The sequence below is a fragment of the Chlorocebus sabaeus genome, chromosome 16, assembly GCF_047675955.1.
Source record: "Chlorocebus sabaeus isolate Y175 chromosome 16, mChlSab1.0.hap1, whole genome shotgun sequence".
Classification (NCBI taxonomy): Eukaryota; Metazoa; Chordata; class Mammalia; order Primates; family Cercopithecidae; genus Chlorocebus; species Chlorocebus sabaeus.
Genome location: NC_132919.1, coordinates 65,330,975 through 65,347,357, shown reverse-complemented (window position 1 = coordinate 65,347,357; position 16,383 = coordinate 65,330,975). Strand labels below are relative to the sequence as shown.

The following is a 16,383-nucleotide window of genomic DNA, read 5'->3' as shown; positions in this document are numbered from 1 at the left end:
GGGCAGCGCCGAGAGGAACCAGCCGGGAGGCGCCGGACAGCCGAGCGGCAGGGCGCTCGCGCGCGCCCACTGGTGGCCGGAGGAGAAGGCTCCCGCTGAGGCCGCGCTGCCCGCCCCCTCCCCTGGGGAGGCTCGCGCACCCGCTGCTCGCGCCTGCGCCGCCTGCCGGCCTCGGGAACGCGCCCTCTTCGCCGGCGCGCGCCCTCGCAGTCACCGCCACCCACCAGCTCCGGCACCAACAGCAGCGCCGCTGCCACCGCCCACCTTCTGCCGCCGCCACCACAGCCACCTTCTCCTCCTCCGCTGTCCTCTCCCGTCCTCGCCTCTGTCGACTATCAGGTAAGCGCCGCGGCTCCGAAATCTGCCTCGCCGTCCGCCCCTGTGCACCCCTGCGCCGCCGCCCCTCGCCCTCAGCCTCCACAGACTGGGGCTTCGTGCGCCGGGCATCGGTCGGGGCGACCGCAGGGCCCCTCCCTGCCTCCCCTGCTCGGGGGCTGGGGCCAGGGCGGCCTGGAAAGGGACGTGAGCAAGGGATGCACGCACGCCTGAGTGCGCGCGTGTGTGTGTGCTGGAGGGTCTTCACCCGCTTCGCGCCTACCCCAGGTGGAGGCCGTGCCGGCAGGGTGGGGCGCGGCGGCGGTGACTTGGGGGAGGGGGCTGCCCTTCACTCTCGACCGCAGTCTTTTGCCGCAATGGGCGTGCATGGGGGGGAGGGGTCCGATAACGACCCCTGAAACCGAACCTGAAATCCGCTGTCCCTGCTGCTGTTCGCCAGCAGCCCTAAAGAAGATGTGGATCGGGTTCTAGAAAAGATGACTCCCTGCACGCCCCTCCCTTCACCTCCCGAGCAGTGATTCCGACAGGGCCTTCACTGCCCCTGATTTTAGGCGGGGGTCGGCCCCCTCCCCTTTTCCTCCTTCAGAGACCCTTAGGGGACATTTGGGGGCTGGGAGAAATCGAGGAGATGGGGAGGGGTCCAGGCGCTGTCACTTTAGTTGCCCTTCCCCCTGCGCACGCCTGGCACAGAGACGCGAGCAGCGCCGTGCCTGAGAACAGTGCGAGGATCCCAGTGTGCACGCTCGCAAAGGCAGGGGTCACCTGGCCTGGCGATGTGGACGGAGTCGGCGGCCGCCGGTCCCAGCTCGCGGGCAGGCACAGCGGCAGCCATGCACAGACGGGCGCGGGGCTGCAGGTGCATCTCGGGGCGGGTTTCTTTCTCAGCGCTCCGCGCGCAGGGCGCCCGGCGTGTGCGCTCCCTGCCGGAGGCGCGGGGCTGGCGCGCAGGGCTCGCCCCTCACTGCGGCAGTGGGTGTGGACCCTGGTGGGCGAGGAGGGGGGAGGATAGGCTGTGCCTCCTCCCACTCCCGCCCCCACCGCCCCCCCTTTTTTCCCCCTCGGAACGCGAGGTGCCATCTTTTTTCAGCGTGTCACGTCTTTACGGTGCCATGCCAAACCGGGTGGCCGGGCTTCGTAGGACAGGGCGGGGCCTGGCATTAAAGGGAGGGGGACAATCAGCGCTGAAATCTTGGCGTTTTGCTGCTGCGGGCGTGAGCGCTGGGGGCGTTCACCCAGCACCTTCTTCGGGGGCTCTTTGCTTTGTCTGTAGAGGTTACGTGATCTGCGCTCCCAGCCTTGGTTTCTGGCTTTTATTCTGAGGGTGTTTAGCCAACCTCCCCCACCCCCACGCACCTCTTTCGTTTTTTGCTCCTCATTTCCGAGCCCATTGTTGGATCTCGAGGCTTGCTGGGGTCGAGGAACCCGAGTCAACCCCCCGACCCCCGGCACGCATGGAACGGGCGTGACCGCGCGCAGCCTCGTCTCGGAGTCTGCGGGCGCCAGGAAGCTTCTGAAGGGATGGGATTCGAGTCTCCGTGCGCGCTGCGGGCGGCGGCAGAGGGATCACGCCCCTCCCTACACCCCGAGTGTCCTGAGGGCCAAGCCACACCAGGTTGCCCAACGAGGGACGCTGGCTACCCATTCAGGGATGGGTGGGGAGCCCCAGTGGGGCCTCTCCAGCTTTACGCCCTGTTGCTTCGCCTGGCAGGAGAATGTGAGGGGGGGGCATAAGGTTACTGGTGCTGCGGCCACACCCATTTTTCTGAGCCCACTGGAGGGGGCACAGAGGGGGAATTGCCATGGGAACCACAGGCGTCCGTCCGGAGAGGGGCCCTTGGGGCTGGCCCCACCCCTTCCCTGGGGAGATTGGGGGCCCTGGGGTAGGCGGGGCCACGCCCAGTTGGCCTCCTGGAGGACACGGGAGGAAGCCCCCAACCCCTGCACCTGAGACTCTAATTGGCCTCTGGCGGCCGCAGATAGGCGGCCCTTGGGTGTATTTTTATTAACATTATGTCTATACTGATTAATATTATTTATCGTAAATGCGGGATTTCACCCGTATCCAAGTTCACCGTACCCCCAAAACCGAGTCTGGGGCGGCAAGGAGAACTCCTGGCCAACGCATCCGAGCCTCGCCCTCCTGTGATGAACCTGGTACGCGCCGTTTTCTGGTTAATTCTATCGCTGAAAACTGGTGCGGGTGTGGTGGGGGGCGCGCTTCTGAGACGAACGAGCATCTAGGAGCTGAATCCTCCTCGCGGGCTGCCCAGGTTGATCTGAATTTCCGGGGAATGGCTTGACTGGGGAACTAGAGCCTGCCCGGGACCAGGCTGACCTTCCTCGACGGTGGCGTCAAGGGCTGGAGCCTGAGTGCTGCGAGGCTCCCCGCATGGCTGAGCCACCGCGAGGGGTTGCAGAGCGGCTCAGGGGTCAGTTCAAGCATCTTCTCTCCTCCCTCGCCCCCCGACAGAGCTGGGTGCGGGATTCCCGTTCCAGACGGAGCGAGGGTCTCGGGACGGCCCTGGAAAAGGGGAGCCTGCGGCCAAGGCTGCCTATTGCCATCTCAAGCAGAGATGTCACCTGCTGCTGTTGGAGGAAAGGGAGCCCGGTGGGGATGAGCACGTTTAGCCCAGTGCTGGGAACAAAGCACAATCCGCGCTTCTGCGATTTCGCTCCATTTTGAAATGTGTTGGCGCTTTGGTTGGGCCACTGCGGTGGGCAAGGCCGGGGAGGGAGGGGGGTGCTGTTAATGGAGAAACCTCAGGGGGACGGTCCTTCGTGCGACAATTAGGAAACTCCATCCTGACTCTGTGCGCGCTTTAAGGAGATGGCTTCGCTCCAGGACCTCGAGGGATGCAGCTTTTGCGCGGATGACGGTGGGGTGCTTGCCTCTGGAAATGTCTGGGCACGGATCCCGGGGCCATCGACGACTCCTCCCCATCCCCAGCAGGCGGGAGCTCTTACATTCCCAGCGACCGCTCTCACCCTCTGGCGCTCACACACCTGTAACTCCAAACCTCCGTCTCAGAATGGTCCGGGTTGGAAGGGATGATGGGGGCTCGGACAGCGACTGCCCAGCTCACCCCTCTGCGCGCTCAGGCTCCAGGCTCAGCAGGACCAATTTGAGTTATATCTGATCCCCCCTGCCCCCTTAACTGACCCATCCTACAGGAGACAGGGAAATGTCTTTCCTACCGCGCTTGATTCTGGGGTGTCATTTTGTGTTTTGTGATGGCTGCTTATATTTACTATATAAGAATTGTTTATTTTCCATCTCCAAATCCTCCCTCTACGTAAATAAATAAATGGATAAACAGATGAGTGTGTCCCCCGCCCCCACCCCCGCTAGGCAGGTCTGGAGTGACCCTTGAAGCTCATCCATTCCTTGGCCAAGTTTGCCTCCCTAACAGATATTTATACAGCAATAACCCAGCTTGGCTCTTGGGTTCACCTTTAGACGATTTGGGGAAGGGGCTTGTTGGCTTTGCTGGTTTTTGGATGAGTGACAGTCCATGACTGTTCCTGCTGGAAGGGCGTGGCTTTTAAGTGGTTTCTAATATCAGGGTTAGATTTATTCCGGTTGGAGAAAGAGGCCTTTCTATTAAAGGGGCCCTTTGACCCTCATGCCCTTGGAGGTCAGTGCCAGCCTGGAGATGTGATAAGATTGTGGTTTTCCTTCTGCCTTTTTAACATCCGTTGATACAGTCCATTTGTTGAAAATTTTAAGAAACTGTGTTTTATTCCACTTTCCCTCAGCATTTATGTGTGTGGCTTCAGTGGCTCTGTGCCTATATGTACAAACACATGTTATTTTTCCAATAGGACATGTTATAATTTTCCAACTGGACCTTACCTTCTATTGATGTATTTATTTAGCATCTTCCTTACTCCCTCCTTGAAAAAGACTCACTCAAAAACAAATAAAAACAACCGTAGGGGCCTAATACAGTGCTAGACATACAAGAGGTATCTGGTCCATACCAAATGATTTTATCCATGAAGGATAAATGGGGAAACACAGGTTAAGAGAAACAGAATGGGGGGCTTTATTTATGGTCACGGCAGAAGGAAGGTTTGGGGACAAACTCAGTTCAGTCTATCCCAGCCCTGTGTCCCAGTGATGCTCAGACAGCTGCCTGTGCTCTTGGGCCACCTCCTCCCGCCCCCCTCCTCCTCCCCACTGCAGCACTCCCATAGCCTGGTCCCTATGGCCCACCTCCCTCTTATTGGCCAGAGGTGAAGATGAGAGGAAAGGAGAGAGACCACCCTCTACCCTAGGGAAGGAAGACCCTGCCCTGGCACCTTTTGGTACCTAGTGCAGTAGGTCAGTGGGAAGTGGGTGGGAAACCGCATTTGACTCTGCTCCTTCCTCCACCACCACTTTCCTCATCACCATGTTCAGAGACCCCCAAAGCCCCTTCACACTCCCAGAAACACCCCCCTGGTCATTCCTAACTTGCCATGCCCAGGAGTTAGGTGCTTCCACTAGTGACAGGGAGCTGGCGTTTGGGGGGCACCTCAGCAGGTGACGGGGAGAGAAGCCTGCAGCCTCACCAGCTGGGCTGCAGCAGAGAGAGGAGCCCTCATGTTCCAGCGGGGACTCTCAGCTGTTTGCCTGTAAAACCATGCTTCTCACCTGGGGGCCACTGAGATGTCTAGAGAGATGTTTTTATTTTCACAACTTGAGGAGGGTGCTACTGACATCTCGTAGACAGAGGCCAGGGATGCTGCTAAACATCCTACATGGCACAGGACAGTCTCCTACATCAAAATATGACCCAACCCCAGTGTTACCACTGCTGGGGCTGACACTGACATTGCTACCTTAATTACATTTATTGATTGTCTTCTAGGAGCCCTGTTCTAAGTGCTTGTCTCAGATTATCTCATTTAATCCTCACAACAATTCCCCTATGTAGCAGGTGCTGTTATTATCTCCATGATGGGGAAACTGAAGCACAGAGAGGGTTAGTAACTTGGTAAAGGTCATAGAGCCAGTGGGTGGTGGAGCTGGGTGCCTGACACTAGCTCCCTCCCCTCTCAGCCACACGTGGGTTTACTTGGCCATTGTGGACTAGTCTGGGAACCCAAATGTGATCTATAAGATTGACCCAGTAGAATATCGATTCTAAAACCACTGTTTCACAAATGAACTTTTACAACAGTCTGTAATTGGAGCATGACCCAGAATAAGTTTAGGGAGATGTGGAGTTTAAAACTCTCAATTTCTTATCTGGCCCCGACACAGAGAGCAAGGCATTTCACTCTACCTTGGTGCTCTGTTTATAAAACAAAGAGCAAATATCTCTTCCCAAGGTCCTTAAACTTCTACTCCCTAATGCAGGGTTTCTGGACTGATCTGCCAGATGAAGGGGCAGCTGGTTTGATTGACCCAGGGAAGGCTGGAAATCAAGACTGGGGGATCAAGATGCAGATTCAGTGTGGCCAAGGTCAAGTCTCTGAGGTTTAGGGACATCAGATGCCCAGCTTAGGTTCTGTACCTTGGCAAGGTAAAAGCGTTGGTGCCCACTGATGAGGCCAGCTCTGAGATTGTGGGTGTGGGTTGAGTTGGGTGGGCATAGGCAAGTCCTCCTGTAAGAATCCCTTGGCAAAGATGGGCCCGGGAGGCTTTTCTCACTTCCTGGGGCCCAGGCTTTGCAATAAATATTCCATTATACTATGGTGCCTTGGGGCTACCTGAGAATCCTCTGTCTCGCCCCTGTTGCCTTGCCAAAGAGGTTGCTATCCAAGAATTCCTTTCCTGTCTCCAGGTGCCATGCTCCTGCCACCTCTGCCAGGTTTCCTGCCTGCCCAGATGGCTCCCACCTGAGTGTGAGGAGTTTGAGGCTGGCCCAGGACAGGTTTTGAGCTTTCTGGGTTCTCCGGTTAGGAAACTTTCTGTAAGCATGCAGATAGAATGGGCGTCAGCAAAATACAAACTGGAACAATTTCCAGGTATATTCCCTTAATTTTCTTTGCTTTTTTCATATTTCATCAGGCTCCATGCTGAGCCCAATCAGGGACCTGATAAAAATCCAAACACCATGTCAGCGAGTCCCCAAGAAATGCATTTTGTGCCAACGCTATTCAAGGAAGTTTTGGGAGCAGCTCAAGGGCAGACACTGTTACCCCTCCCCCAGGTCCCCAGTGCAGGGCAGTGTCCTGCATGTGGAGGAAGTTTGGCCTAATGGTTAAGGAGGCAGGCTCTGACTGGGCCTCCTGGACACAAGTCCCAGCTCCCTGCTCACTATGGGACCTAAGCCATGTTGTTTAGCTGTTTGGAGAGTTTTTTGTCATCCATAACTTGGAGTATGATGGTACCTGTCTCACGGGTTGCCATGGGGTTCAAACAAGCTAACCTGGTACTCACCAGGGACCGACACATAGTAACTGCTCAGTAAATCGCATCATTGGCAGTGTCCTATGGATAAGTGCTTGTGATTGGCTGAATGAGCAGAGGGGTCTAAAGACCTTGGTGATGGAATCAGTTGTACAGATAAATTGTTATACTGAGTAGGGATCAAGATAGGAAAAGTGGGTAACTGCCCAGCTCCCCTGCAGCCAAACTTTGGGCAGAGGTGGATCCTCTGAAAATTGCACACACCCATGTTTAAATGTACACACAGAACTCTTGCCACAGGCAAGCGGAGATTTGTCATCTGCTGTCCCTGCTTCATATTCTTCCTGAAATCCACTCCATGCCAGGAATAAACTGCACGCTCTCCACCAGCCCAAACCGACCTGCCCTCCCTCCAGTCATCCCGGGAAGGGTGACCTGGCTTAGTACATTGGGTTCAGAGATCTTTCTAGTTTACTTGTTGAATAAAAAGTGAGGGCTGATTGAGAAAGTAATGGCAGTCAGGGAAGGCGAAGGAGGTGAAGAAGAGATATTACAAATGAAGTAATTTAACGGAGTGCTGACGTTGGTAAACTGGCAAACAGGTTTCAGGGTGGTCGGTTGAGAGTAGAGTAGAAAAGGGTTAAATAAAGCAAACTTGTGGTGTACTGAATCTTAGGAATTCCATGTATCCAATAAGTATAGTCATTTATGAATTAATAAATTCAGCCTAAGAAGCCTTCTTATCCCTTAAATCAAGACTGAGTAACAATATATCAGTTTTAAAAAATCATTACATCAGAAAATAATGTAAATGATACACATAGATTTTCAAGATTTTACTTTAACTGAAACTATATAAATGTAAATTCGTTTACCCATCTTTTGACACAGGGCCCAGGTCTTCTCTTGGTGTCTGGATCAGCCAGTTGAAATTTCATGTCTCTCTTGCCTATGCCACATTAATAATGCACTGTCTGGGTCTTCCGATTTCAGTTTGGATTTTGGGTTTATATTGTGGAGTTGTCTGAATGCAGAATCCCTCAGGGATTTTACTTTTTTCTTTTTTTCCATGGTCTTTACCATCCTGTTTGATAGTAAATATTACTCACCTTTATGAAGTCTTTCCAAAACATTCAACTTAATTTTCTTAAAATCATTGAATAATTTGAAGAGCTTATCTTTCCCTCTGCACTTGTACTCCCTCAGCTTGCACCTTATTGATTGATTGATTGATTGATTGATTGAGACGGAGTCTCACTGTGTCGCCCAGGCTCGAGTGCAGTGGTGCGATCTCGGCTCACTGCAACCTCCACCTCCTGGGTTCAAACAATTCTGCCTCAGCCTCCCCAGTAGCCAGGACTACAGGTACACACCATAATGCTCGTTTGATTTTTGTGTTTTTGTAGAGATGGGGTTATGCCATGTTGGCCAGGCTGGTCCCAAACTTCTGACCCAGGTGATCCACCCACCTCGGCCTCCCAAAGTGCTGAGATTACAGGCGTGAGCCACCACGCCTGGCCAGCTTGCACCTTAGTTAGGGTATGTGATTATTATAGCAAGTCTGGTGTACGTAGAAGATTTTGAATGGGCACAGATGACCTTTAGGAAGTGCTGGGCTGTGATAAGAGGCAGTCCTAACTGCAGATCAGGCTGTGTGGACCCCAGCCTTGCATGTTTACAGACCTTCATGTCTTATTCGTACAGGGTATCAGAAGAACACCTACTGGGGAAACTTTTAAATAAGTAAAAGGTGGGCGTCCTCCCCACCCATCTTCTGTCTGTCTGCCAGGACTAGCGCAGCACTTTGAAGTCATTCACACAGAATCCCAACTTAAGAGGGCACTACAAAATCCTCCCCATCAGACTGAAAATAAGTTTAAATTCCCTTTCTTATATTAACTCCCCTGAGAAAAGAGTCTTAGATCAATGTCCAACACTAAAAACAGTTTTAAATCAGCAAGTGAGAATTAAATCTGAGACCATTGATAATAACGTTTCATTCATTCCTCTCCTTTGGCCTCGTCCACCCTACTGCTAAATCCAGGCATCAAAGAGAAGAGGGACATAATTATCTCTGGTCCCAGCTGCTGGTTTTCCTTCCAGCCTATGGCCCAGTTTTCTGTTTTACTGAGAAGGCTGGTGATGTTGGCTTGGGATCTACATCTGCAGTTGTACCACAAAAAGTCCAGGGATGCACTTGCATCCTTGTATCCTCTCCCTGGGATAGCAAGGATATTAGAAGACCCCTGGATCCATAATTGTTTGTCACGTTATCTGCAGACGCCACAGAATGCCAAGAACAAAGTGCTGGGAACGACCAGTTCGTGGAACCATGGAATGGTGCTCCTCCCCCAGCGTAAAGGACAGCTCCTCCTCCTGAATTGCAGCCAACATTCTAAATCATGTGTCAACAGAGTTGTCCTGGATCGGATCCAGTTCTCCCATTGATTTGCAGGTCATTTCAGGGGTGCCTGTTCCAGTTGTTCTTAATTGAACGCTGGCAGCAAACTATTGTCTTACCTCATCCCTCTACCATGGCCTATTCCTCAAAAAGAGACTTCTTGGGTAATCACGGCAACATCAGGCAGGCCGGGCGCGGTGGCTCACGCCTGTAATCCCAGCACTTTGGGAGGCAGAGGCGGGTGGATCACAAGGTTAGGAGATTGAGACCATCCTGGTTAACACGGTGAAACCCTCTCTCTACTAAAAATACAAAAAATTAGCCAAGCGTGGTGGCAGGCGCCTGTAGTCTCAGCTACTCAGGAGGCTGAGGCGGGAGAATGGCTTGAACCCGGGAGGCGGAGGTTGCAGTGAGCCAAGATTGTGCCACTGTACTCTATCCTGGGTGACAGAGCAAGATTTCATCTCAAAACAAACAAACAAACAAAAAAGATTCTCTTTGGTTTTATATGTATATAAATGAGGCCAGGCTCCGTAGCTCACACTTGTAATCCCAGCACTGTGGGAGGATCGCTTGAAGCCAGGAGTCTGAGACTAGCCTGGGCAACAAAGCAAGACCCTGTCTTTACAAAAGAAAACTAAAAATTAGCTGGGCGTGATGGCATGCGTCTGTAGCCCTGTCTACTTGGGAGGCTGAAGCAGGAGGATCACTTGAGCCCGGAGTTCAAGGCTACAGTGAACTATGATTGTCCCACTGTACTCCAGCCTGGGTAACACAGCAAGGTCCTGTCTCTAAACATTTTTTTAAAATTCTATTTATATTTACATGTATTTAAATGTGAATATTCACTACCTATTTGTTGCATGCCTGGATTTTTTATATTGGGCTTGCTGAAAACCTGAACAGCTTTCTACTTGACAATGCATCAGAATTTAAATCAGCGTATGTTAATAAGTCAAGCAAAGGTTATATATGCAAATAAAACTGTTGTCTGTAACCTCCTGTAACGTTGGGGCACAGCAAAAATCATGGTGTAGATGCATATGAACCTGTCCCTTTCATAGCTGCTCACTGCCAGGAAACATCAGGAATAGCCGTTTGGAAGAGTCACCGGCCCTCCCACCATCCGTTTTCTGTCTTGTCTTTTCCCCATGAGCAGGGGAAATTCCGCACTGGCCCCAATCCCCAGTGCAGCGGCTCAGCCTCTGCCTCTGCTGCCGCTCTCCATGAGGCCAGCTTAGAAACAGAGGATTTTGCAGAACATCCCTAAATCCGCTTGAATAAAGGAGTGATCATTCATAAACTCACCTGAACCTTCTTAAAACCTATTTAATATTTTTCCCGGATAATCCTGTCCGGATAATTTGCCTCCTGGGCTTCTCTCCACCAGGTTCAGTTCTTCCTTTAGTGAAGTTCCTCCCTTCTTAGCATCTCAGCTGTGCCTGAGAAAAGGCCAGCGGTAGCTGCACTCTGTTCCCTGTGGAGTGTTAATAAAGACTGAATAAATTGAAATAAATCCCTTTCAATGTCACTAAAGTGCTATAAATAATCATGAACCAATGTTTGATGGCGGATGAGAAATGCAAGAAAAAATTTTTAATCAGTAGGATTCATGTTATAAGTTGACAGTCTGGGCCAGGTTAAAAAAATAAAAATAAAAAGACTTTAAGAAAGATCTTATCATTTGTTACCAGCAAGACTGAATTCCAGAAGCGAGCCACACCCTCATTTTGTGGGCCCCTGTTATCACTGGCTGCTTAGGGTTGCCAAGCCCTGAATTCATTTGTCAACTAAGAGGTTTTTGGCCAAGATGAAGGTTTCCCATGCCTCCATATTTCCATCTGAGAAATGGAGATTATGCTGTCTTCCCCCTCAGAATGGATGATAATGTGGTCTCTCTTCTCTTCTCATAGTCACAGAACTGAAATAAAACGACTTAAGAGAATTCCTTTGAGCCTCTCAAAAGTGCTGCAGGACTAGGGGATGCCTCCCGGGAGCCACAATCAGGTGCTGATCTGAAGTCTTTGGTGGGCTGACTTTAGCCTGACCTGAAATAGTATAGCTGCTGCCACATGGCTCCCTTAGTGCCAGACTGTGCAGCTGGTTCCTAGGGGTGAGGGCTGAGCCAGCAAGGTCTGTGCCCAGGAGGGATGCATGGGTGGCCACAGACCAACCTGCACTGATCCTGTCTGTCCCCTGCTTTAGAGGAAGGAGACCCAAACCAGGATGCAAGATGGTGGGGGTGCCTTGAGCATGACCTCAAGTGATTTCCAGCCCCTGCCAGTGCTGACTTCTCTGGGGAAGGGCTGGGACTTCCTTCTGGGCTCAAGTCATGACCCTTACATGGAATTTCCTGGGAGCTTTTCCATTTTTCTGGAGTTTTCAGTTTCTTCCTAACCAGACAGGGACTTGGTACAGAATCTCATATTCTAATTATGCCCAGGAGCAACCTCTCCCCACCACTTACAGCGTTTAGCATGTGACAGGAATTGATTAAGGCATGAGTGATTAAATTAAAGCCAGGCGTTGACTTGGATGGTGTAATATTCTGATGACTGTTTGGTGGCAAAGGCACGGGGCAGACTCGTTAATTGAACTGCTTGCACCTGGAATTTGAATTGAGCCAGAGTGGGGCTGAAGTCAGTTTGCCTTCACCCTGTGAATGGAGGGTTTCTCCGGAGCGTGGATGGTGGGAGGTATTTCAGGGTGTATGCGTAACCCCCACCCTGGCAATGGCACATCTTTTCTCCAGCATGGCCGGGTTTGAGTGCCAGTCCTGGGTGTCCAGTGGCCCCATAGCCTTGCATTTTAGTAAAATGCTGCCCCCATTACCACCTGGTCTGTCCACTTCGGTCACTGGAATTTGCCATCTTCCAGTCCCCAGTGTGGCAAGCCATGGAGACTTAAGCTCTTCCCCTCCACATCCTGGAACAGACCCGCCAGTTTCTTCCAGGCATTGCCTCAGTTTGCCCCTCTCTTTCCAATCACACTCTCACCAGCGATAACATGATTTTAGGCCTTATCACCTCACCCTCGGATCCTTATGGAAACAATGAGTTGTTCCCTGTTTCAGTTCCAAAATTCATATCCAATCCATTTTGCGTGCCATTGCCAAATTCTTCCCAGAGCAACCCCGTCACCTGCCCTGGCCCTCTCCACGTGTGGTCCTGCCATGAGCATCACCTGCTAAGCCAAGCTGGCCTCGAGCTGCCTGCCTGGGTCCCCACACCTTGGCTCACCTCCCTGCCCAGTCCCACCTCCCGCTTCCTGCCAGCCTGCCCTGTGGCTCCTTCATAGACGCCGTGCTCTTTCTGCCCCTTGCTCACCCATGCCTGCTTTGCCCCTCTCTCCCTGCCCTACCCCGTATGTAAATCACCCTGACCTTCCTCAGTGTCCGTCCTCCCTGAAGCTTTCCCCAGCCTTGACACTCAAGGTCCAGAGGCTGCGCGTTTCCTCTTACCTGTGACAGAGCCGCACTCCTCAGTGCTCACAGTTTCCCTCTGGCCCCCGCTTCCTGTGTAGGACTCATCTGCCCACAGGTTGCACGTCTTATGAAGGCAAGGACTGTGTCTTACGTGACTTTCCTTCTCCAGTCACAGAGCTGGGCACATATATAGCTCAAAACCCTCTTGATTAACACAGGTGGATGCTGAGAAATCAAACAGGCGATGTCAAATGAGCTCTCCTTATTTAAATCAAGTCAGTTCTCCACCTCCTAGTTACTCAGTTCCAGTACTGTATATACTTGGAAATAATAAAAACCACATTTCCTTTAAAACATTCTATAATTGTTCCTTTGCCCTACTTCAAACTGACTTAACACACTCCCCATTGGTCCAAATGAGTTTTGCCATACGAAGATGCTGATAATAATAGCAGCAGTGGATTATTCTACTAAAACCATTGCTCGTTAATCCTCAGTCCCAACGAGGTGGGGATTATTATCCTCATTTTGCAGAGAAGCAAACTGAGGCTCAGAGATTTCACAGCTGGGGAGGGTGCCAGATCATGCTTCTGTCCTGGCCCAAGCTCTTCCCCGCTTGCCTTCCTGCCTCTGCAACCTCAGAGCATCCCCCATCTGGCTATGCTAGTTGTGCGGGAACCAAAAGCCACGTCTCTAGTGCTAAGGACTGGAGAAGCCATGGCCTCCAGGCTCTGTGAATGGGTCACATGTAACCTGAGCCTGGAGAAATTGTTTGAAACTGAAGGCAAGCCTCTAAACCAGGCTGCTGCTTCATGGCGCCGGTGACGGCAGAACCAAATTTAGTGCTGTGGGCAGGTCCACACTTATCCAAAAGAGAAGCTCATTTTTCTTCTGGCTCACATCAAGCATGAAAAATGTTCACACACACACACCCCACACACACACACTTTCCGGAGGGGTCCATGTGGCTAGAGCCTGGAAGATGTGGATGAGAGGAGCCTGGCGGGTAAGCCCAGGGAAGATGACATTCAGCTTCCCAGATAGCGTCTACAGGGAGAAATTTAATTAAAAGTGGGGCGGGTTCCCTGAGCGAGGCAGACAAAGTCAGCCCTCTACTGTTAAGAAAAAGGGTCACGGTGAGAGGAAAGGTGAAGAGACTGAGTCTGTATTTTCCAGTCTGTTGGGCGACACGCCTGATCCCCCTTCCTCAAAAATCCGCTTTACTTTCCCCATGTCTACACCAGTGTGGTTCACACTCTGGGACAAGGAAAAGGGGGAGTGATGGGGAACAGAGAAGGGAGGCACTCACACAGCTGAGGCTGGGGTTATGCATATCGAATTACTTAGAATTTGCAACCTCACGGGGTACTTTTATGGCATTGAAATACACTTCCCACAGCCACCCTCCCTCTAACTAAAAGCAAGAGTCATTTCTCAGTTCTGGTCTTGCCTCCCACCTTCTCCTCCACATTTGAAAAAATCCACCGGCTGCAAAGTGAAGACACCATATGTGAGATCCCACCCTAGTTTCTGTTTTATCAGGGTTTGGAGCAGGTGGAGCAGGCAGAGGGATCATTTCAGCCTGCACATTGTATTAAGGGTGAGTGCTGAGTCATTCTTCAAGAAAAGTTTTATGAAGCACCCAAAACTGAAGGGTGGAGCCACCTGGAGACAGTAGCCTCAGCCCTGGCCCTGAGCACGGCCTGCATAGGCCCCTCTCGATCCCAGTGGGAGCTGCAGAGTGTGGGCACCTTGGCACACAGCCCTGAGTGCAAAATTAGGAGCTGGGCAGAGGGCATCTCTGTCGCCATCGGGCAGCCCAGGGCACACTGGTCATAGCCGTAGACCACGAGCACCCTACACCCAGGGGACAGATGCGACAGTGTGCCCTGGGCTGCCCGATGGCAACAGAGAGATTGACACCTGGACCCCATGTCACAGGGACTCCACTACCAAGACTCCGGAGACTGCCACCTTCCAGTGGGATAAGCCCTGCCTCCTACTGGGCCCACAATGTACAGAGAACACTTGGGACAACTTGGCTTTCTGGATACACAAATATTGATCCAATCTGGGCTAATTAGAAGGTCAGTCCCAGTAAAAAATCAAAGTCAGCTGGGTGTGAGGCTCACTCCTGTAATCCCAGCACTTTGGGAGGGCAAGGCGGGCAGATCATTTGAAGCCAGAAGTTCAAGACCAGCCTGGGCAACATAGTAAAACCCTGTCTCTACTAAAAGTACAAATAACTAGGCTGGGTGTGGTGGCTCATGCCTATAATCCCAACACTTTGGGAGGCTGAGGCAGGTAGACACCTGAGGTCAGGAGTTTGAGACCAGCCTGGCCAACACAGCGAAACCCCGTCTCTACTAAAAACACAAAAATTAGCCAAGCATGATGGCATGCACCTGTAATCCTGGCTATGGGGAGGCTAAGACAGGAGAGATCATTTGAATCCAGGAGGCAGAGGTTGCAGTGAGCTGAGATTGGACCACTGCACTCCAGCCTGCGTGATAGAGCAAGACTCTGTCTCAAAAAAAAAAAAAAAAAAAAAAAAAAATAGCCGGACCTGGTGGTGCACTACCTGTAATCCCAGCTATTTGGAGGCTGAGGCTCGAGAATCACTTGAACCCGGGAGGCAGTGGTTGCAGTGAGCTGAGTCCAGCCTGGATGACAGAGTGAGTGAGACTCTGTTTCAAAAAAATAATAAATCTGAGTCACTTTAATATTCTTATTTGGATGTCAACCTCTAGGTGTTTGAGACAGGGGAGTGACATGGGGGCACGGTGTGACCTCACACTTGGGAAGCCCACATGATGCGATATCAGGGTGCTGGGAGGTCCCCCCACTCCCCAAATTACTAACAAGTGGATAGTACTTTACAGTTTATATGATCTTATTTGATTCTTGACATGAGCCTGTGAGTGAAAAATTCCTTCCCCTCTTCTACAGATTAGGACATTGAGATTCAGGGAGCTTCAGCGGGATTCAGGAAGTCAAGTGGCACCTGGAGTCCCGTGGCTAATTTGAGGCTGGTAGGAGAGTCGAACCCAGGACTTGTGCTTCTCACGCCTGGGTTTCTGCTCCCTGGGGCATGGTCTTCCCCCTAGCTTTCCCATTCACTGCTTTAGCCTAGGGTTCTTACCCTTTATTAAACTGCCAGTGCCTCCCTGCTTTTCTTGCCCAAAGACAAAGAAAAAAGTGTTTTTGTTTCTGTTTTGTTTTTCATAGGGCAGAGACCTGGAATTTCAGCTTGAGAACTTATACCATATGATAAATAAATCATCAACAGATGGCTTTTTCCTTAAAAAACAAAAACAAAAACTCTAAGATGTATATGCAGGGAGGCATAATTTGTGCCAAAAAGTGCTCACCACACTGTAGTCATGGGGGCAGGAGGCAGCCGCAGGTGAAGGGAGAAATCTCAGAGTCCAAGCAGCCCCCTTCTCGGCTGAACTGGGGAGCTGGGGGCACTGCCGGCCCTGCCAGGTTCTCCTAGGAGGCGGCAGCTCATATGGCCGTGGGAGGAGGCAGAGGGAGCCTCATGTGTACCCACATTTCCAGGGATCCAGAAGACAGAAGGAGGAAAACCACCATCATGTTAAAGCAGACAGTTAGGTAACACATCCTGTAATACAAGTTATTTTTCCACATCTAAAGGCTAAAAATAGTTGCTAGAATTTAAAGATAATTGGTAAATGAGTTTCTATCCTTCTAGTTTCACATCAAACGGAATCACGCTGCCTTCACATTACTAGTGCCCGTTATTTGTGTTTAATTTCCACAATGTTGTCTAATTCCACTCTTTGGGCTTCCCCAGGGATCCAGACTCCCTCACTCGCCCGTCGCGGGGAGATGCTTTATTTATCTTTGTGTCCTCTGAGC

The 16,383-nt window shown here is 51.5% G+C and overlaps 1 protein-coding gene across 12 annotated transcripts in view; it reads left to right on the top strand.

Moving 5' to 3' along the window:
* The first annotated feature begins 229 nt into the window (after positions 1–229).
* Positions 230–16,383, top strand: part of MAPT (microtubule associated protein tau) — a 126,135-nt gene continuing 109,981 nt past the window's right edge. For all 12 annotated transcript variants that reach the window (XM_008012263.3, XM_008012261.3, XM_073005173.1 and 9 more), the window contains exon 1: positions 230–339. The gene's annotated coding sequence lies outside the window, so the exon portion shown is untranslated. The remainder of the gene's footprint in view (positions 340–16,383) is intronic.